This window comes from Ahaetulla prasina, chromosome 3 (assembly GCF_028640845.1).
Source record: "Ahaetulla prasina isolate Xishuangbanna chromosome 3, ASM2864084v1, whole genome shotgun sequence".
Classification (NCBI taxonomy): Eukaryota; Metazoa; Chordata; class Lepidosauria; order Squamata; family Colubridae; genus Ahaetulla; species Ahaetulla prasina.
In genome coordinates, this window is record NC_080541.1 from 216,657,330 (window position 1) to 216,680,846 (window position 23,517).

Sequence of the window (23,517 nt, forward strand, 5' to 3'; positions counted from 1 at the left end):
TAAACAGAGGGATAGAATCAAGATCACGTGAAGTGTTAGTGCCACTTTATAATGCCTTGGTAAGGCCACACTTGGAATATTGCATCCAGTTTTGGTCGCCACGATGTAAAAAAGATGTTGAGACTCTAGAAAGAGTGCAGAGAAGAGCAACAAAGATGATTAGGGGACTGGAGGATAAAACATATGAAGAACGGTTGCAGGAACTGGGTATGTCTAGTTTAACAAAAAGAAGGACTAGGGGAGACATGATAGCTGTGTTCCAATATCTTAGGGGCTGCCACAAAGAAGAGGGAGTCAGGCTGTTCACCAAAGCACCTGAGGGTAGAACAAGAAGCAATGGGTGGAAACTGGTCAAAGAAAGAAGCAACTTAGAACTAAGGAGAAATTTCCTGACAGTTAGAACAATTAATAAGTGGAACGACTTGCCTTCAGAAGTTGTGAATGCTCCAACACTGGAAATTTTTAAGAAAATGTTGGATAACCATCTGACTGAGATGGTATAGGGTTTCCTGCCTGGGCAGGGGGTTGGACTAGAAGGCCTCCAAGGTCCCTTCCAACTCTGATGTTATGTTATGTTATGTTATATAAAGCATCAATATTAGAAACACTCGTGTAATGTTTGCCTGCAACTCTTTAAACCAAGTGATGTCTTTTGCCAGGGCTGCACTGCAGCTGCAGAGGGCTGGCACTGCTGGGATGACTGATGTCTTATGTTTCATCATCTGCACTGCCCAGAGCTGTTAATTTTGTATATCAATAAATAAAGCACATAAGGTGCTTTGCAGAGTTGCAGGCAGGTGCTACGTTCACGCCCCTGTGCATTTTGATGCAGTCTTATTTCTTTGAGTCTCAAATGTTGCACAGCCATACTATGGAACTAAGCTAGGCACATATAAATCCAGGAAAGCAAACCCCTGAATTACTCAGATTTTAATCGAAATGCAGTCGGACATCCTAGAATACAGACTGAGACCTGTATTCTAGATTGGGTGTTTGTTTGTTTGTTTGTTTTTGTAAAGAATAAAAGTGAGCAGGTGAATGAAAGATAATACTGTAAATAAATCTATTTATATGTACCCTAAGGGGACGCGGTGGCTCAGGGGCTAGGACGTGGAGCTTGTCGATCGAAAGGTCGGCAGCTCGGCAGTTCGAATCCCTAGTGCTGCTGTGTAACGGGGTGAGCTCCCGTTACTTGTCCCAACTTCTGCCAACCTAACAGTTTTGAAAGCACGTAAAAATGCAAGTAGAAAAAATAGGGACCACCTTTGGTGGGAAGGTAACAGTGTTCTGTGCGCCTTTGGCGTTGAGTCATGCCGGCCACATGACCATGGAGACATCTTCGGACAGCGCTGGCTCTTCAGCTTTGAAACGGAGATGAGCTCCGCCCCCTAGAGTCGGCATCGACTAGCACGTATGTGCGAGGGGAACCTTTACCTTTATATATACACCCTACATTTTTTTAATTTCTAATTTTATTCTAAGGAACTCAGATTCGATCATCTCCTGGCTGCATTTCTATTCTTCAGTACAAATAGCTTAGGGAAAAAAGCTTAGATCAAAGGTGTCAAACTCAAGGCCCCAAGGCCTGATCCGGCCCACAGGGTACTTATATTTAGCCTGAGGGGCTGCCCTGGAAACATCAAAAGGACCAGCCCATGGTGCCTCTGCCAGTGAAAACAGAGCTCTAGAGGGCTGCATGCAGTCCCCCCCAAGCTCCATTTTTGCTGGCAGAGGGTTGCAGGAGATCATTGCAGCCGAAAACAGAGCTTGGGAGCTTGTTTTTGCCGGCAGAGCTGTTGGGCCAACACAGGCACCCCCGACACGAGTGATGTTGAACTGGCCACACCCACCCTGGCCTCCTAAGGTCAAACACAACCCTGATGCGGCCCTCAATGAAATTGAATTTGGCACTTCTGGTTTAGATCAGTGTTTCTTGTGTCTAGTTGCTCTGGTATGCAGTGCTCTATAGCAGGGGTCACCAACCTTTCGGACCTCAGGGACCACTAAATTCATAATTTTAAATCCTGAGGACCACTAATATGAATTTTTAAAAAAGATAAATAGTATTTAGTGCAATATAAAAAAGGCAAATAATGTTTCTGCGGACCACCAAAATTTTCTCCATGGACCACTGGTTGGTGACCACTGCTCTATAGCATCGTTTTGAGGGTAGGAGGTGAAACAGTTTATATTCCCTCACATCCTGGACATAAACTGTTTCAATTCCTATTCTCAAAACGACTTTACAGAGCACTGCACACCAGAACACCTCAGACACAAGAACAGCTTTTTCCCGAAAGCCATCACTCTGCTAAACAAATAATTCCCTCAACACTGCCAAACTATTTACTAAATCTACTATTAATCTTCTCCTTCACCCATCTCCTTCCATTTATGACTGTATGACTGTAACTTTGTTGCTTGTATTCTTACGATTTATATTTTATATTGTATCAATTTATATTGATACTGTTTCCTGATTGCTTATTTGTACCCCATGGTTATCATTAAGTGTTGTACCTTATGATTCTTGATGAACGTGTCTTTTCTTTTATGTCCACTGAGAGCATATGCACCACAACAAATTCCATGTGTGTCCAATCACACTTGGCCAATAAAAAATGCTATTCTATTCTATTCTGTTTCTCAGCCTTAGCCAATTTAAAATATGGTGGACTGCAACCTCCAAAATTCTTGCCTAGAAAATTCTGGGGGTTTGAAGTATGGGTGCCTTAAAATGGCTAAGGTTCAGAAATACTGGATTAAACTATAAATATCATCTAGCAGGTAACTCATCGATTTTTTTTAGTTAGATGTGGATTTAACAGGGTATGTGTAATGTAACCCATGCCCACCTGAAGGTCAAAAGTTTATGTAGAAAACATTTAGATAAAAGGGCATGCTATTAAGTTCATCAGTTTCCTTTCTGCTATTCACAGCTTTTGAGTCAATACTTAAACAAAATTGCATGTATAGAAAAAATTATTATTTATTATTATTTAGATTTTAGATTTAGATTTTAGATTTAGAAAAATGATGGTTAAGAGTCAGATTTTCACTGAAACTTCATCTTCTTGCAGATTTTTTTATCTCTCACAATTACTAGCAGACATACCCCCTATATCCAGAATTAGGAGTCTGAAAACAATGTGTATTTATATGTCTGTGTATTTAACACCTCAAAATTAGAGGCCAGATTCAAGAGGCATTGTTTAAAGTTTATTTTTGTAATTCCATTTCTCATTATGTGAAGACTTTCATGGTGGTTTATAATATCCCTTCTCTCTCTCTTCCAAAGAGAGCCACTGGGAGTAAAAACCATTAATTACAAGTCGGAAATAGGGATTGATAGCCAAGGAAAGACAAAATAAAAAGTGGGGTTTTCAAAGTCTGTAATTTATAATTTTCTTACCATTCTTGGCTCATGGATTTTAAAGGAAATTACTTTTGGTATCCGGGATTGGAGGGTGCAAGTACTTGGGTTTATTCCCTCGGACCTTTCTGGAGAAAAATAACAGAACAACAGACACTCTAATTTCAAGTAACAACTTTATGCTGTGCTTTGCATGCAAAAGAAAAGAAAAGAAAAGATGCTTGGTGAAAGTAGTAAAAGGTACAATAAACCTTTACTAGATCGAGCTAGTAAAAATATGCCTCTTTTTGGAATCCTCCTTCACTTCTTTTTTTTGCAAGACCAAATGTGTGTTTGTAAATTAGAAATATGGCTTACGACAGCTGCCTGCTCAGTGTAAAAGCAAAATAAACAGATAACAATACAACAGTCCAAAAATATTTTTTTCATGCGAAATACTCAGTGCACAGTGTTCAATCCCAGTTTTCACCAGTCTGCTAGTGGCACTGGATACTTTTCTAAGAAAAAAAAAGGGGGTGGGGGTGAGGTGAGAATTTAGTTTATTCAGGAATATTTGTGATCCACCTGTAATCAGATCTTCTGTTGTTTGCCAGCTGATTCATTCCTCTGTAGTAAGACAAGTAAGCACTAGCATGCTCATATATCATATTAGAGACAATTTGATAACTTGATATCTCTATTCACTTGAGTTGCCATCTGCAGTTAGCTTAATGATCTGGACCATACAGAGAACAGCATCAAATCTGATTTATTGCTAAGGACATGTTGCCTTTTGTGGGAAAACAGACTGAAATTTCCCCTTCACAAAATATAAACCCTGTCCTCTTTTCACATAGGATCAAAAGAGAAGGGTAATTCTTCCCCCCCTTCTTTTATTTTTTCATAATCCACAACCATTATAGCTTTTGAATGCTTCTTCCGCAATTTAAAATGTATTTAGCAATTAAAGGAATTAGAAAGACATTCAGATCCATCAACCGATTTGCCCTTTTCTCGATGCTAAAGACTTTGTTATCTTCCAATATGTTTCTCATTTGGGAGGAAATGTAGCTCCTTTCTTGGCCGATAAACATGAATTATTGCCTTTAGCAACACATCTTAGGAAAGGTATGGACGTGTATGGATGTATTTACTTTCTGAATTGTATAAGAAGCAGGAGAAAGAAATGTTAGATCACTTCCCATTTTTGCCTTTCTAGTCTCACCTGGAAAAATCAGAACAATATTTTTCTACTTCCTCTTCATCCTGCTTACTGTATGTGATGATCACTGATCTCAGAAACATAAGCAGGGAAATGGAAGATGAGCAGGAGAAGACAGTGGCAAGCTGCTTCCATATAGTTGCCAAGAAAGTAATATGGGTGTATTCAGTAACTATCAAAGCCGAACCAGTGGTGGGTTTCTACTGGTTCGGCCCGGTTCGGACGAACCGGTAGCGACGAAGGTGAGCTGAGAGTGAACTGGTTCTCTCTGACAATTAGATTGGCCCACCCACCTGCTCCTGCATTAGACATACCTTATATTTGGTTGTTTTTAGCTCAGCTGAAAGGCGTGTCTGAGCTGTTCCGTAATACACTGCACTTGTGCGGAGTGCAAGTTTGGCGTGCGTGCAAGTGAAGCATGTGTGCATGATACAAACCGGTGGTAACACCGGTTAAAACCCACCACTGAGCTGAACGTATGAAATTCTTTGTCAAGTCTTTACAAGCTCTCTGAATATCTGCCAAAGTTTTCTTTCCTTGTGCCCCCAAAATAAGATAACTTTCATAGTCAGACCAGACATGTAGTTTATAGTAAGAATATGAAGAAATAGCCAACCTCCAATCACTTGGAATGAACGGGTGGCAAAAATCAACAGAAGACTTGAATCTTGGCATAGATGTCTGTCTGTCTGTCTGTCTAGAGCAGACCTGGACATCTTACAGGTCTCTGAGACACATCTGGCCAGTGGTTTCCGAAGACTTGAAGAAATGACCTACCTGTAGAGAATTTTTCATTGTTATTTGGGCTGAGGCCAAAGTAAGAAAATAAAGGTTATAGATTGCAAGTAGTAAAATAACAAGAAACAAATACTTTGCAAGAGGAACACTTCATCAGGATGGTACTTGGTTTTACCCTTCTGGTTTTATCACCTTGCTATGTAACAAATCTTTCTAATAATGTACATGAACGTTCATCACCCAAAGTTTGTCTGTATCTACAAAAGCTATGCAAATATCTACAGCCTTTATTACCTCTGAATGTCATGAGACTGCAACCTTTCATGGCTGCCATTTACTAAGGATGGGTCCTAATTTTAAGCCCCCACCATCTCTAATACATTAGTTTCACCAATATTTATATTTATATTTACATTTACATTTGATTTACATTCAAAGCAATGTTGCCTTTAAGTCAGGCTTAGTTCTTTCTTTCTTACATGACTCCAGAAATCTTCTTTGTCACTTTTTATTCTGAGGTCCTACATACTACTTCGTAGACCAATATAGAACTTCCTAATCCAACCTAGAACTTCCTAGTCCAATCTACAATTCTGGATTTCTCAAATGGTCTCCAGCCAAATCCTAATTAGTGCTGATGTTACCTAGGTTTCTAGATCAATGAAAGTTGGAAATTCCTAGTCAACGTTCTGTATTTTCCAAAAAACCAAATGTGGACATAAAATCCATGAAGTTGCAAGCTATCGAACTCTGAATACAGACTAGAATACAGAATACAGAATACAGAATGACAGAGTCAGAGGGGACCTTGGAGGTCTTCTAGTTCAATATCTTACTTGAGCAGGAGACCCTATATCACAGGTGTCGAACTCGTGGAGTCATGTTGCCGTCACGTGACATATCACAATGTTTTTTTTCCTTTCGCGGAGCTGGGTTGGGCATTGCCTGCGAGTGACGCACGTGGCCCTTAGGCCGGGAGTTTGACACCCCTGCTCTATACCATACGGAACAAATGTCTGTCCAATCTCTCCTTAAAAACCTCCAGTGATGGAGCACCCACAACCTCTGGTGGCAAGCCATTCCACTGATCAATTGTTCTCACTGTCAAGACATTTCTCCTTTGAAATATTCAGTTGGAAGGAGATTTAGTTGATAGATAGATAGGTAGGTAGGTAGATAGATAGATAGATAGATAGATAGATAGATAGATAGATAGATAGATAGATAGATAGACAGACAGACAGACAGACAGACAGACAGACAGACAGACTCTTGATGAAGTTAAGCTTTCGTCAAGATTTGGGAAACATTTCCCCCCAAATATCACTGAATGCAGCCACCAAAAGGTTGTGAAGATGCCACAACATTTGCTAGACCAATTCTCGAATACAGCTCATCTGTCTGGAACCCACACTGCATATCGGAGATTAATACAATTGAGCGCATCCAGAAATATTTCCCAAGAAGAGTCCTCTGCTCGTCTGCTCCTAACAAAATACCTTATGCCACCAGACTTGAAATTCTAGGTTTAAAAAATTTAGAACTACGCCGCCTTCGGTATGACTTGAGCATAGCTCATAAAATCATCTGGTACAATGTCCTTCCTGTCAATGACTACTTCAGCTTCAACCACAACAATACACGGACACACAATAGATTCAAACTTAAAGTGAACCACTCCAATCTCGATTGCAGAAAATATGACTTCAGTAACAGAGTTGTTAATGCCTGGAATGCACTGTCAGACTCCGTAGTCTCATCCCAAAACCCTAAAAACTTTAACCTAAGACTGTCTACTGTTGACCTCACCCCATTCCTAAGAGGTCTGTAAGGGGCGTGTATAAGAGCACCAGCGTGCCTATCGTCCCTGTCCTAATGTTCCCTTTAGTTGTATTCATTTTATGTACTCAATTCATGCTTATACTTATATATATTATTTAATATGTATTTGACAAAATAAATAACATAAATAATTAAACTTTCTTTTTTTAAAATGGAGAACTGGTTCAACATCAAACTCTGCAGGATCAAGACTTCTAACATTAGAAAAGTAGTTAGCATAAATTTCATGGGAAGATTAAGAACTTCGGTGCTATTTTGGAACAGTCAAACAAATAAGTGTTGAAAAAGCAAAACTTGTGGGGGGAAAAAAACACACCCAATTTCTCTTGTTCTTTAACAAGACAATTTTTCAAACAACAACAACCCCCCCCCAAAAAAAAAAAGAATACCCAACATGCACGCATGGCAGGGAACTTTTTTCCCTACATTCATTTAAAATCTGTTTGCAAATCTGCTAAGGGTATCTTTTCCGTGGAAAGGAGCTCTGTTACTGCATTCATTTCATCAGAAATATGTGAAACCTGCTGTTTCGTAGAAGTAGGAGAAGCAGATGGATTAGCTTCCACAGCAGATACTGCTGAAGGAACTATCAGCTCTGCAAACTAAATCTTCACCCCTATTAACGCCAAGAAGTTCTCGTCTCACTGGCCCCCAAATAAGCTTGCTTCTACTGTGAAAAAGAACAAAGTGACAAACCTTGAGAAGCAGAAGTCTCTTTCAAAGGAGATGCCTTATACACAGGCTAGACTCTCTCTCTCTCTCTTTTTTTTTAATCACAAAATCATAACGTTGGAAAGGGCTGCTTACGCCTCCGAGTCCAACACCCAGGCTCAATGTTGGAATCCAAATTAAAGCATTCTTAACAGATGGCGGTGTAACTTCAGCTTGGAGACATCCATTGAAGGGAGCCCTTTTTTCCTCCAGTAATTGGCTCTGCTGTCAAAAGTCTTCCTTTAAGGATTTTTTTTGGGGTAACATTCAACATTTCCATTTTTCTTTCCTAGAACTTCAGAACGTTCTTTTGTGGCTTGTACTTTGGGACAATAGCACGCTCTCGTATTTTACCTCAGCCATCAGTCCAGTGGTGGGTTGCCCCTGGTTCGCCCCAGGTTCAGGAAAACCGGTGGTGGCGGCAGCAGGAGGCTCCACTCACCTTCCCAGACGTCATCAGAAATGCTCTGAACATGCGCAGAAGCACCGTGCGCCCATGTGCTACTGATAGCGAACTGGTAGCACCGAGATTTGAATCTCACTACTGCATCAGTCTCTCTTTCCAACCTCCTGACTTGCCTCATTGTTTTTATCTGCAATGGCTTTGTCTGAATTCTTCCAAAACACAAATTATTTTATATATTTTATATATAAAAGCACGAAGCAGTAAACACCAGCCTGAAGATGACGAATGAGACTTCGTCGAAACGTCGCCAAGACACTTCCAATTTTACACGGGAGAAAACCCGAACAACCAAAGACCTACATACAAACACCCGTGAAAACCTCAGAAAACAAAGATAGATAGATAGATAGATAGATAGATAGATAGATAGATAGATAGATAGATAGATAGATATTGGACGCAGTACTGACTGTGAGATTGGGCCAATGTTGAATCACCTGGAATTTTTACATCTTGTGATTTTTAAAGTAAAATTTGTTTCTTTTTTTCCCCATGTCCTCCCCAGTGCTGATTTTCAAACAAATGCATACTTCCCAGTTTTGCTTGTCAGAAACTAGGCTAGAAACTGGGAGTCTGTGAGTTCCAGTCCTGCCTTAGATGTGAAAGCCAGCTGGGCGACATTGAGCCAATCACCAAAAGACTTGTGAATTCAAGTCCCGCCTAAGGCATGGAGCCAATCACTCTAAGTGTCAGGGTTCCAAGTAATAGACCCCTAACAAGCAAAACTCCACAGCAGATGAATTCCTCAAAGAATAGCTTTATTGGAAATATCATATTGGCACAAATCTGGTGAAAACCGACTCTGAAGGTTCCCGCAGTTTTCACATAATTAAAAGAGAAAGTTTTCCCATAACCCCAAACAATCACTCACATGGTCCAATCAAGACACTGTCTGGTTGCCTGGTAACCTCGCTCCTCCTTCCACGGTCCAGGTGTGAGAATGTCCTTGGTTCCCAAGAGAAAGTACCTTATTTTGGCTACAAACCCCAGCTATCTCTATTCTCCCCCTTCCTGTCTCTCAGCTCCATTGTGGCAACCCTGACGCTCCAAGATGGTTCCGGTCAGGTCAGCTTCAGGGTTGACAGTGCAATCCACTTCACAGGGTCGTTGTGGGGAAAAAAGCAGGAGAAAGGAAAAGTAATTGGTATGTTCAGCATCATGAATTACTTATAAAGTAATAAAGTGGGATAAAAAATCTTTAAAAAATTAAAGATGCCATTGTTGTAACTAGGTCAGTGTTTTTCAAACTTGGCAACATTAAGACCTCTGAACCCTTTCAAAATTCCCAGCCAGCATGCTGGGAGTTAAAGCCCACACATCTTAAAATGACCAAATTTGGGAGGTGGGTGGGAACTGGACTAGATTTTGCTATCTAGTTTGCATTTTATTGGTGATTGAGATCATAGTGGGGCAGGAGAAGAACAGTGATGAGTTTGTCATGTCCCACTCCTCCGCTGACGGAGGAGGGTCAGGGAAATCCGAATCAGGCGTGCCTCTGCAGCTCTGCCAACGTCCTAGCAAAGTTCTCAAGGCAGTCAGGAGACCAGAAAGTAACTTCAGCAAGATATATTAGACTTTGCCTGACTCAGAGAATGCCAGAAAGCAGATCCTTTATATAGGCCATGGGGTGTGGCTCCATGACTCAGCACTTATCCAGGCCTGCCCCTCCCTTCCTTCTGTCGCCGCCGCCTATCAATTCTTCTGAAGCGAGGGTCACTCCAGTCTGCAGCTGTTGGTAATTGACCTTCCTCAGGCTCACATGCTGTGGGGGAGGGGGAGGGGTCTAGTTGCTCCGTTTGCCTGGGCATGGAGCCAGAGCTGGGGGCTGGAGGTTCTTCTTCCTCCTCAGCCTGTCTGGGCATGGAGCCAGGGCTGGGGCCGGGAGGCATACTAGGACATTCCTCAGCGTTCGGAAGCAGATAAGAAGGCCCCGGCTGCGGTGAAAACGGGCGAGACACAACAGAGTTGGAATGGAAGATCTCAATGAGAGGAGGCTGAAATAAATGTATTGGGAAAGATATTATCAAAAAAGAATTTGAAAAGAATAGACATGGTGGTAGTGCTATCAAAATGAGACTTGGGACAGACATATCCAGGACTGTACTCAGTAAAATTAACAGGAATGCCCTTTGAGACAATGTTTTTGGTTTACCTTATTTTGAAACAAGTTCAGCAGAATAACAGAATTGGACAGGACCTTGGAGGTCTTCTAGGCCAGGGGTCTCCAACTTCTTTAAGACTTGTAGACTTCAACTCCCAGAGTTCCTCAGCCAGCAAAGCTGGCTGAAGAACTCTGGAAGTTGAAGTCCACAAGTCTTAAAGTTGCCAAGGTTGGAGACCCCTCTTCTAGGCCAACCCCTTGCACAAGCAGGAGACTCTATATCAATGATGGCGAACCTTTTCAGCACTGAGTGCCGAAAAGGGAGTGCACTTGCGCATCTGCGTCGCAACGAGGAAGAGGAGCTGCCCAGGGCGCATGCGAGCACCCGAAAATGAACGTCCGGTTTCAGCTACTGAACTTCCGGTTTCAGCTAGCTACTCTTCCGGGTTTCTGGTTTGCATGCACACGCAACGATCAACTGGCCAGCATCCATGCTCATGCAAGAAAACGGAAGACCAGCTCTTCTAGTTTCTGGCACTTCCGCATGCCAAAAGGTCAGCTGATCATCACGTGTGCATGCATGCCAGAAACCCGGAAGAGGAACGGGTGACTCTGTGAGTGCCAGGCGACATGGCTCCGCATGCCACTTTTGGCACGCATGGCATAGGTTCACCATCATGGCCCTATATCAATCCAGACAAGTGACTGTTCAATCAATCTCTTCTTGAAAGCCTCCAGTGATGGAACACCCACAAACTCCCGAAGGCAAACCATTCCATCGATTAACTATTCTCACTGTTAGGAAATTTCTCCTTAGTTCTAGGTTGCTTCTCTCCTTGACTAGTTCCCCCCCCCCCATTGTTTCTTTTCTTACCTTCTGGTGCTTTTGAAAATAGATTGATCTCCCTGCCTTCTTCATGGCAGCCGCTCAAATAATGGAATACTGCTATCATGTCTGTGTCCATCCCACCCCCAGTTCTTTTTTTCTCTAGACTAAATAAACCCAATTCCTGCAACCATTTTTCATACCTAATACCACTTCAGAAGGAGGTGGACCAGAATAAAAAAACACACATTGAAATACTCATTGGGCTCTTGAAAAAATATGAACTACAAATACATCGAGCCGTCAGCTGGATTTATTTATTTTTCTTCAAACACACATACCCACCCAACATTAGTTTAATATACATACATACATACATACATATATGTGTAGGTCCTTGGTTATTCGGGCTTTCTCCCGCGTAAAATCGGAAGTGTCTTGGCGACGTTTCAACGAAATCCCATTCGTCATCTTCAGGCTAGGTGTTTACAGCTTCGTGCTTCTAGGAGAAAAGTTTCTCCCAGAAGCACGAAGCTGTAAACACCTAGCCTGAAGATGACAAATAGGATTTCGTCGAAATGTTGCCAAAATACTTCCGATTTTAAGCAGGAGAAAACCCGAATAACCAAAGACCTACATACGAACACCCGCGAAAACCTCAGAAAACATATATATATATATTCTTGCTCCCAGAAGCACGAAGCTGAAGCCTGAAGATGACGAATGAGACTTCGTCGAAACATCGCCAAGACACTTCCAATTTTACGCGGGAGAAAACCCGAATAACCAAAGACCTACATATATATATATATATGCATATATATATGCATACCTCCCCTGGTCATCTGCATTTGCTTAGATATAAGGTAGGAGGTTTTATTACTGAGAGACGTGGCCCAAAGCCGAAAAGGAACAGAGTTCCTATTAGTGAGAACATGGATTCCTCTTGAACTGCCTGATGAAAACAGTAGGAAGAGACAGCAGGAAAAGTGTCAAGTTTCTCCTTCATTGCTTTGGCTGTCTATGTTTGGCTGATTTCATTTGTCTATGTGATGCCCATGGAGCTAATATGTTTAAAAAAGAGAGCAACTTGTGTTTGTGTAATGGAATTCCTGATCATCAACAGTGCAGGCCTGGTGGAAGTGTTATTGTAATGGAAGCTTTTTGTGACTGGTGTGACATCTTCTTGTCCGCCTGAAGGCTGTTAGCCAGATGGAGGACAAGGAAATGGAGACTTCGGTTCAAAAGAACTAGCAATTTAATTGCCCTCTTTCAAACCATTACAGTTTGGGAAAGCTTTATCACTAGTTAACACAGCATGTAAAGTTCCTATAAAGTTAATTGCAGACAAGGCAGGGGATTGCCTTGATCTGAAGAGGCAACATTCAAACCTCAAACCACCATTATTACTCTGTGAAACAAGTGCTTTGTTGGGAAACTGAAATTGAAGATAAGGGGAAACAAATAAATCTGAAGATGATAATGGGCTTTGCTACTTCATTCCACGATCATATTTTGGTAATACAATGGGAGCATATCGAATGTAAACAAAATTCTTCTCCACGGGAGAAATAAATCAGCTGAATAGTTTTAAGTAGAGCTATTATCAAATCTGTAAATAGTTTTTTTTTTTTTAAAAAATGTTTCAGTAAAATAAGTCCTGATGAAGAACAAAAATGGACAGCTACCAAATGGTTATGACTTTAGGCTCCATCAGTTAAGGCAAGCAAGAGAAGATTGAAAAGCAGAGATTGCTCTCAGCCTTGGAAGTAGCAATAGCAATAGCACTTAGACTTACATACCGCTTCATAGTGCTTTTACAGCCCTCTCTAAGCTGTTTACCGAGTCAGCCTATTGCCCCCAACAATCTGGGTCCTCATTTTACTCACCTTGGAAGGCTGGAAGGCTGAGTTAACCTTGAGCCGGTGAGATTTGATCTGCAGAACTGCAGCTAGCAGTCAGCTGAAGTAGCCTGCAGTACTGCACTCTAACTACTGTGCCACCTCGGATTGTAAAAGTAAACCCTTCACATCACGGATGGGTTTCTGCAAGTTGAGTCATGGCAACTGGAGTTCTTTTCTTTCTCTTTCTTTTTCTTTTTTAATTTGAAACATTTCACTGTTACTTTGCCAGGTAACTTCTTCCTACTTTGGAAGGAAGAAGAAGCTACTTGGATGAGCAGCGAAATGTCTCAGATCCAAAAAGAAAAGAAAAGAATTCCAGTCGTCATGACTCAACTTCTAGGCAACTCTACCTGGATGATTGAGAATCTTCATCAACATTCAGCAATGGGTGTCTGATTAAAACGAGAAGGTTCTTAGTAGCTTCTGCTTTTTAAATACTTGGAGTTAAAATACTTGGAATTAATAGCATTACTATTCTAAATTAACTTACTCTGCTGGATGTAAAAGACCAAATGTAATCTTCAACCCATAAATCTTGGTTGTAATTGACTTCTGAATTATGGAGAATATGGCCTTCCTTTCATCCAGCCCTTCGACCATATATACGCAAAGCCATATATATATACCTTTTATTTGTTGAAGTATGGATTGGTGAGCATAGATTGAGGAAAGAGTTTGGAAGGAAGAAGAGAAAAATAGAATAGAATAGAATGGAATAGAATGGAATAGAATAGAATAGAATTTTATTGGCCAAGTGTGATTGGACACACAAGGAATTTGTCTTGGTGCATATGCTCTCAGTGTACATAAAAGAAAAGATACGTTCATCAAGGTACAACATTTACAACACAATTGATGGTCAATATATCAATATAAATCATAAGGATTGCCAGCAACAAGTTATAGTCATACAGTCATAAATAGAAAGAGATTGGTGATGGGAACTATGAAACGATTAATAGTAGTGCAGATTCAGTAAATAGTCTGACAGTGTTGAGGGAATTATTTGTTTAGCAGAGTGATGGCCTTCGGGAAAAAAACTGTTCTTGTGTCTAGTTGTTCTGGTGTGCAGTGCTCTATAGCGTCGTTTTGAGGGTAGGAGTTGAAACAGTTTATGTCCAGGATGCGAGTGATCTGCAAATATTTTCACGGCCCTCTTCTTGATTCGTGCAGTATACAGATCCTCAATGGAAGGCAGGTTGGTAGCAATTATTTTTTCTGCAGTTAAAATCATATATATTGACCATAATTGTCTATTTGGTTGAATATTTTTACATTACAATAGTATAGAAGTAAAGTATGTTAATTGTAGAACTCACAAGAAAGAACCCTCGAGAGCAAAGCTCTTCATGATCCATTGACACTTCAGAAAGTTGGCGCTATTTGTGTTGCCATTCCATTTTTTTTTTCCTACCATTAGTCTTGGCAAATCCAGCTGTAATAGCCAGAGGTGGAGCAAATGTATGGCGAGATAGAGGAGATAATAAAAAACAGGTCTTATTATTTATACACACACACACACACACATACACTGTGCATCTGTGTTTGTGTGTATAAGATATGTGTGTGTACGTGGTGGTGCAGTGGTTAGAATGCAGGACTGCAGGCTACTTTTGCTGCCTGCCGGTCCCCTGCAGTTTGGTAGTTCGATTCTAACCAACTCAAGGTTGATTAAGCTTTCCATCCTTTTGAGGTTGGTAAAATGAGGACCTAGATTGTTGGGGGCAATATGCTGACTCTGTAAAACTTACAGAGGGCTTTAGAGAGGGCTGTAAAGCACTGTAAAGTGGTATATAAGTGCTATTGCTATCTGTATCTACCTACCTACCATCCATCCATCCATCCATCATCTATCTATCTATACACACACACACACATTCATATTTATATGTAAATATATATATGTGCGTGTGTGTGTGTGTATACATACACCCACACACATACATATACATTGTGTGTGTGTATAAATAAATAAAATTGATAGAGTTTAGAATTAAAAAACAATATGTATATAAGTTGCTGTCTAATTGCAATTTTATTATGTTAATGTTTTACTATTTATCTGTTTGTTTGTTTGTTTGTTTCCTGCCGTTATTATTTTTACAAAGAACACGTTTCCTCCTCCTATTTTCCCCATGGCAACAACCCTCTGAGCCAGGGGTGAAATGCTACCGGATCGCACTGGTTTGGGAGAATTGGTAGCGGTGGTGGCGTTTGGTTTGGTGAACCGATAGCGGCGGTAGCGCGAAGCTCCGCCTACCCACCTGGATGTTGTTACTTCCTGGTTTTAACCAGGAAATAACCTGTTTTTGACCCTCTGCACGTGCACAGAAGGCTTTGTGCATGCGCAGAGGGTCCAAAATTGCATGTGATACGTGAACACGTGGGCAGAGCCCGCACTTCCGAACCGGTAGGGAAAGTAAGTAGTTTTCACCTTGCACTGAGCTGAGTTGAGCTGAGTGGGCATGACTGGCTCAACATCACCCAGGCAGCTTTCCTGCCTAAGGTGGGACTAGAACTCAGAGTCTCCCAGTGATTGGTTTAAAGTCACCTAGGCCAGCTTTCATGGCTAATGTGAGATTAGAATTTATCAACTCCTAATTTCTAGCCTGGTGCCTCCTCCTCCTCCTCCTCCTCCTCCTCCTCCTCCTCCTCCTCCTCCTCCTCCTCATTATTATTATTATTATTATTATTATTATTATTATTATTATTATTATTATTATTATTATTATTATTTAGATTTTTATACCGCCCTTCTCCCGAAGGACTCAGGGTGGTGTACAGCCAGATTAAAACAGTGCAATATACAAATTAAAACAACAGTTAAAATAACATATTATATAATTCTAGGTGCCTCTATGTTTATGTTACGTTAACTGTGGTTATTTTCTCTTGAAGAATTGACTATAAGAAGTGTGTACATAATGTACACAGAGATTAAAAATTTGTTTAGCCCCAACTCAACAAGCCTTGCCTTTCTTTTCTAAGCCCATGAATCATATTAGTTCTTTTTCAGCTCTTGACTGATCAACTTTCTAGTCCTTGAAGAATATTATCATTATCATTATTATTAAATATATAGCGTATCGGCTCGTGTGTAGACTATTAATGCAAAAGAAGCTTTGCTTTAAAAAAAAACAGACCTATAAATCAGATAGTCCAAATGAGGCTGCGGTGAAGCCAACTTTGTATAGAGGTGGGTTTTTTTTCCTGAGCATCGGAGTAGTTGCAAGTTTGGTAGTATTTCCCTCTCTGTCCCTCTCTCTCTCTCTCTCTCTCTCTCTCTGTCTGTCTGTCTCTGTCTCTCTCTGTCTCTCTCTCTTTCTTCTTATTGTTCGAAACAAGAGCTCTAAGGTGGTCCCTTGCAGATAAATTCAGATAGAATTTGGATGAAATTGAGTCTTTTTGAAAATGCAAATTGAAAATTAAGCCTGAAAATAATAGAATCCCCCTAAGCTCTTTAGGAGAAAAAAAAGGGGGTGGGTGGGTTATGAAGATTTTGGCACTAGTCTGGAAGTATTCCTCCACAGCAATCTCCATTGAAAAGATTTCAGAATGGGGAAAAAGCATATTCACATGGAAATGTTCAACAGCTCTCAAAAGAGGTTTCTGGCCAAGATGAAGTAGTATTCAAGCAGGATGAAGCTTCACTGAAGACAAAACAATGAGATATTTGCTTGGGGAGGTTATTCCGTACATTCACCAGGTGCCATCTGTTGGTTAGAAGCACCTAATTGTAGGCAAAGGAAGTTAATCCTGATCTCTGCTTTCCTTTCCCACAACCTTGGCACCAAACGTGGCTTGTTTTCTTTACTTTTGAATATTTTAAGCACCTGAATGATTGGCTGGTCTTTCTATAAGTGTTTTCTTGAATGGTGTGGACAAAACTCATCCAACGATCAAGAGATAATCTGTCATCTCACCAGTCCCCTAGATATGGAGTTACCTGTAGAATAGAATAGAATTTTAGAATTTTATTGGCCAAGTGTGATTGGACACACAAGGAATTTGTCTTGGTGCATATGCTCTCAGTGTTACATAAAAGAAAAGATACGTTCATCAAGGTACAACATTTACAACACAATTGATGATCAATATATCAATATAAATCATAAGGATTGCCAGCAACAAGTTATAGTCATACAGTCATAAGTGGAAAGAGATTGGTGATGGGAACTATGAAACGATTAATAGTAGTGCAGATTCAGTAAATAGTCTGACAGTGTTGAGGGAATTATTTGTTTAGCAGAGTGATGGCCTGTAGACAGGTGACCCTCGATTTACAAAAGTTCATTTAGTGGCCATTCAAAGTTACAACGTCGCTGAAAAAAAGTGACTTATGACCCATCTTTAGCGCTAAAGACCATTGCGGCATCCCCCCCATGGTCACGTGATCGACATATGGATGCTTGACAACTGACTCACTTTTATGACGGTTGCGGGTCATGTGATCTCCTTTTTCAACCTTGAGTAGCAAAGTCAATGGGGAAGCCAGGTTCACTTAACAACCATGTTACTAATTTAGAAACTACACTGATTTATTTAACACACGTGGGAAGAGAAGTTGTGAAATGGGACAAAACTCACTTAACAAATTTCTCACTTAGCAACATAACTTCTGGGTTCAGTTGTGGTTTTATGTCGAGGACTACCATGTAGTGTACACTTCTTAAATTTCTCAGTTTAAAGGAAACAATTAAATATATGCTGTGGAAAGATTTTTGACAAATGCTTAAATAATTTTCTAAATTTTGGGGGAAATCCCAGGTTTACATTGTTTACAATTAACATTTGAATGGGAACATCCTTAAAGTAATTGCAGAGGCATAGCTGAATTTCTTCCTTTCAGCAAAAACAAAAGAAATATTGCAGTAGCTTGAGGACAAATATAACATAACATAACATAACATCAGAGTTGGAAGGGACCTTGGAGGCCTTCTAGTCCAACCCCCTGCCCAGGCAGGAAACCCTACACCATCTCAGTCAGATGGTTATCCAACATTTTCTTAAAAATTTCCAGTGTTGGAGCATTCACAACTTCTGCAGGCAAGTTGTTCCACTGATTAAATGTTCTCACTGTCAGGAAATTCCTCCTTAGTTCTAAGTTGCTTCTCTCCTTGATCGGTTTCCACCGATTGCTTCTTGTTCTACCCTCAGGTGCTCTGGAGAACAGCCCAACTCCCACTTCTCTGTGGCAGCCCCTGAGATATTGGAACACTGCTATCATGTCTCCCCTAGTCCTTCTTTTTGTTAAACTAGACATACCCAGTTCCTGCAACCGTTCTTCATATGTTTTATCCTCCAGTTCCCTAATCATCTTTGTTGCTCTTCCCTGCACTCTTTCTAGAGTCTCAACATCTTTTTTACATCGTGGCGACCAAAACTGGATGCAATATTCCAAGTGTGGCCTTACCAAGGCATTATAAAGTGGTACTAGCACTTCACGTGATCTTGATTCTATCCCTCTGTTTATGCAGCCCAGAACTGTGTTGGCTTTTTTAACAGCTGCTGCACACTGCTGGCTCATATCTAGATGGTTATCCACTAGGACTCCAAGATCCCTCTCACAGGTACTACTATTGAGCAAGGTACCACATATACGGTACTGGTGCATTTTGTTTTTTTGGCCTAAATGTAGAACCTTACTATATTTATTGTCTGTTGAAATTTAGTGCCTATCAACTTATTTTATTTCCAAAGATTTAGCATATTATATTGAATATGTCGGGTAGAAATCATGCTTAGCCATAATTCATTCCATCATGAATAATCACGAATTAATTGAATAAACCATTTTTACCTGGATTTGTGTAAGCCATCTACCATGATTTTACAAACTATCATTGTCTGCATTCATGCAATGGATTAAATCTAATCTATTTGGGTTGGGCAAGACCTAAATTTAATACTTTAAATAATTAAATGTTTACAGAATTTCTCAAATGCTTTGGCACTCCAAACACTCACTTTGGACTTTTATAAATAACTAAAATAAGAAATACAATCCAGAGTAAGTTTTGGCGGTTGTCATACTTTCCTGATCAAGGTTTTTTTGGGGAAATGTCACTTTTCCAAGATGTTTGTGACCTTTTGTGAGAATTGGCTTAGAATATTGTAGGAAATGGATTTTTGAGATCGGATAAGATCTTTCTGTTTATTCTTCAAATTTGTTTACCTATTTACTTAACATGTTTATGTAGCTGTCAGTCTTGAACTACATTCTGGATGGCTCACAACTAAACGATAAAAACAAGTGTTAAAAACCATAATGAAACGAACTAAAAAAACTGGGCACCATAGCTTAACCTTTACATCCAATTCGCAAAAGTTCATCTCATCTTATCCCAGTCCTTGAAGAGAAAACCAGGTCTCAAATACTTTTTGCTAGGTGAAAATTGTGGAGCCTGCCAAACTTCAAAGGGAAGGGTATTCCCTATAAAGACCCACTTCCTAAGTCTCCATAAAATGAGACCCCTTTAAGAAGGGGACTAGGAGATTGTCCATTATATCCAGTCTCTTGCTCACAGTTTCTGTTATAATAATAATAATAATAATAATAATAATAATAATAATAATAATAATAATAATAATAATAATAATAATAATAATAATAATAATAATGTTTTAATTTGTATACCGCCCTTCTCCCGAAGGACGGGAGGTGAACAGGCAAATAAAATACAAACAGAAACATACACCATAATTAAAACAACCCTTAAAAAACTGATTCAAATTTGCCAGAAAATTTAAAATAACATTACACCCCATAAAATTACAGACATTTAAAACCCATCAAAGTTCAATTTAAAATTAAATTTAGAAATTAAAATCAGGCCAGTCCAGCCATACGAAATAAATAGGTTTTAAGTTCGCGGCGAAAGGTCCTAAGGTCAGGTAGTTGTCGAAGCCCGAGGGGAAGCTCGTTCCACAGGGTAGGAGCCCCCACAGAGAAGGCCCTCCCCCTGGGGGCCGCCAGTCGACACTGTTTGGCTGACGGCACCCTGAGGAGTCCCTCTCTGTGGGAACGTACCGGACGCTGGGAGATAGAGGACGGCAGTAGACGGTCCCGTAAGTAACCCAGTCCTAAGCCATGGGAAGGATACTGCAAAATCTCCATTCCCACCCCACTCTGGGGCCAGCCAAGGTGATATTTGCCAGTTCTCTGAACTAGTCAAAATTTCCACTACAGGTTCTCTGAACTGCTCAAAATTTTTGCCACTGGTTCTTCAGAACCTGTCAGAACCTGCTGGATTTCACCCCTGGTCTGATTGCTAGGTGACTCCAGTCGCCTCCTTCCGAGCACCTGCAGAAATGTCCTTGGTTCCCAAGAGAAAGTATTTTGTTTTGATTGAAACACCCCAACTATCTCTATTCCCCCCTCCCTATCCCTCTTCTCCAGAGTGTCAACGCTGAAGTCTCAAAATGGCCTCAGTCAGGCCAGCTTCAGGGTTGACAAATTCAGGGCATCTTATTCATCTGTATGCCAGTGTTGTATGGCTATGGCTAAGAAAGCAATTTTAAAACAAAATAAAACCCTAAGGATATACTGGGCACATCTTAAAAGTCTACAATTGGCCACTGAGTTGGTCTGAAATATATACTTTGATTAAGTTTTTTCTTTTTTAAAAAAGGCACGCCAATGCTTGATCTTAATAAATAGGGTCTGACATTAAAATGAGATATTTAAAAGGTAACATGGATTTTGTCGCAGAACATTTAAAAAAAAATCGCAAGAGAGTGGCATAGAAACTGCTGATTAGGGAAAATGCTAAGCTCTGAGGAAACAGGACAGAGAAGTAAAATTTGATCCTTCTCCTTAATAATAATAACTATAAAAGACCCCATTTCTTGCCATTTGAAATCTCTGGGTTTCTCTGGTTTCTCCTTTCTATTTGCTGGGTGTGCTAGATGCCTTTTAGGGACAAAAAAAAAGTGGGTTATCGCTGGCGCCAGAGCATGATCTCATTGGGTAAAGAGCCAGAGTCCTGGCATGCTTGCAGGGATTGAAAATTTTGTTTTTTCTCGCCTTCCTTCCCTCCCTCCCTCCCTCCCTCCCTCCCTCTTCTCTTCTGACCCAGCACTCAAAGCCAGAGTGAGGTTCGGTTTCATGTGGAATATTTTTTTTTCCCCCGACTAAAAAAAGTTTAGACCAATTTAAAGCGGATTAAATTGCTCTATTCCATTAGCTGCCTGAATTACCAGGTTGACTTGGCAACCGGCTTATATTTCTGGAGCATCGTCAAAGTGAGAGCGGTACAGATCTCTGAGGGGATACCGAGAGTAGGTGACGCCACAGAAGGTACATCCCTGGGTCTTGATGGTATTGTTTATCAAGGGGACCTGCTGATGAAGAAGAGCACAAGATAAAGATGGGGATTCACTAGATTAGTAGTCAACCTTTTTATACCTACTGCCCACTTTTGTATCTCTGTTAGTAGTAAAATTTTCTAACCGCCCACTGGTTCCACAGTAATGGTGATTTATAAAGTGTATGTTGTGACTCCAGCCCCCGAACATGGCCCCATGCCCGAAAGTGACTCAGAAAGTGAGGGGGAAGGGCCGGTAAGGCTTACCTTGGGAACACTGATTCCTGTGGCTTGGCTCCAGGAGCCAGAACCAAACCAGTCGGAGGATGTAATGAGGCCATCATCCCCTGATTCCTCCCTTCCCCAGGCTACGCCTTCAGACCCAGCTGATAATAATAATCAAGCTTGGCTTGACCCACGCTTCAGAAGATTAGAGAGGCGGCATCATCAAAAGAAAGGCTCCTGCCCCACCCCACAGGATATATAAGGAGCTTTGGGACTGCTCTCACTCCACGGGAAGCAAAAGTTTAGCTGAATCATTTCAAAAAGAGCTGAAAGTCTTGCTAAGTGAGTCATTTGTTTGAACTTTGGCAGGCAGCTGCGATTTCTCTGCCAGAACTGATAAGAGCTGTGAATCCACTGGCTGAAGGCCAGCTCGTGGGTCTGAAGTGGGGAACGAGACAAAACAGTGTATTGTCATCTGCGCGTGCCTCTTGCGCATCGTGGATTAGGTTTGGGGGGGTGGCGCCGGCTACCAGCTCTGCTTCTCTGTTACAGCTGGTGTGGGGAGAGATGCGTGAGCTATTCTGGGACGAGGCTCTTTTGTTTGCAGTCGCATTATAGCGCCATTTAGTTTCACTTACATAACGTGAAGTAAACTTATATGCAGGCGATACAAATAGTATATTTTCAGAAATTTAAATTGTCACGGGGAATTTTATGAAAACCTAATGAAAATGTTTTTAAATAATGCTATGATTTTTTTTGAAAAAGTCAATTAAATTAAAAAAAAAAGGAAAGTGCTTCAGTATCGGACAAAACCCCTACCACCCACCATGAAAGCTGGAACGCCCACTAGTGGGCGGTAGGGACCAGGTTGACTACTACTGCACTAGAGGATGGTTTGTCTGTGGGTGGTGATGGGAAAAGGGTGAACTGGTTGCTATCAAACCATGTTGAAAGGCCCTGCCTCTCCCTTATGTGTGTTGCATGTGTGATGCAAGTAGAAAAGAGATGGGATCTTGATTGTTGTGGTTGTCATCTTCACATTTTTTGGAGGCCTATCAAATCCTGTTCCTGTCAATAGTGCCATTCCCCAAGGCAGCGTACTTGGACCAACACTCTTCATAATATACATTAATGATCTCTGTGACCATATAAGCAATTGTGTTCTCTTTGCTGACGATGTTAAACTATTTAACACTACCAACAATATAGCTACCCTTCAAAAAGATCTTGGCTTTGTGTCGGAATGATCAAAAACTTTGCAACTCCAAATCTCAACCAACAAATGCTCTGTCTTACACATTGGAAAAAAGAATCTGAACACTAAATACAAGCTTGATGGACACTACCTTATAGATGACCCCCACCCCGTTAAAGACCTTGGAGTTTTCATATCAAATGATCTAAGTGCCAAAGCCCACTGCAAGTACATCGCAAAAAAGGCTTTAAGAGTTGTAAACTTAATCTTGCATAGCTTCTTCTCCAGAAACACTATACTACTGACCAGAGCAAATAAAACATTTGCTAGACCAATTCTCGAATACAGCTCGCCTGTGTCTACCGTTCCTGTCCTAATGTTCCCTTTGATTGTATACAATTTCATATAGCTATTACATACTTATGGTTATATATATGCTTATATATTGTATAGTTATTTCATGCTTATGCTTATATATAATGTTGTGACAAATAAAATAAATTAAAATAAAATTAAAATAAAGTGGGAGGCCTAGCTAGTCCCTCTTCAAATGATTGGCTTCTGCAATTGACAGTCACCCCAACAATAGAATAGAATAACAGAGTTGGAAGGGACCTTGTAGGTCT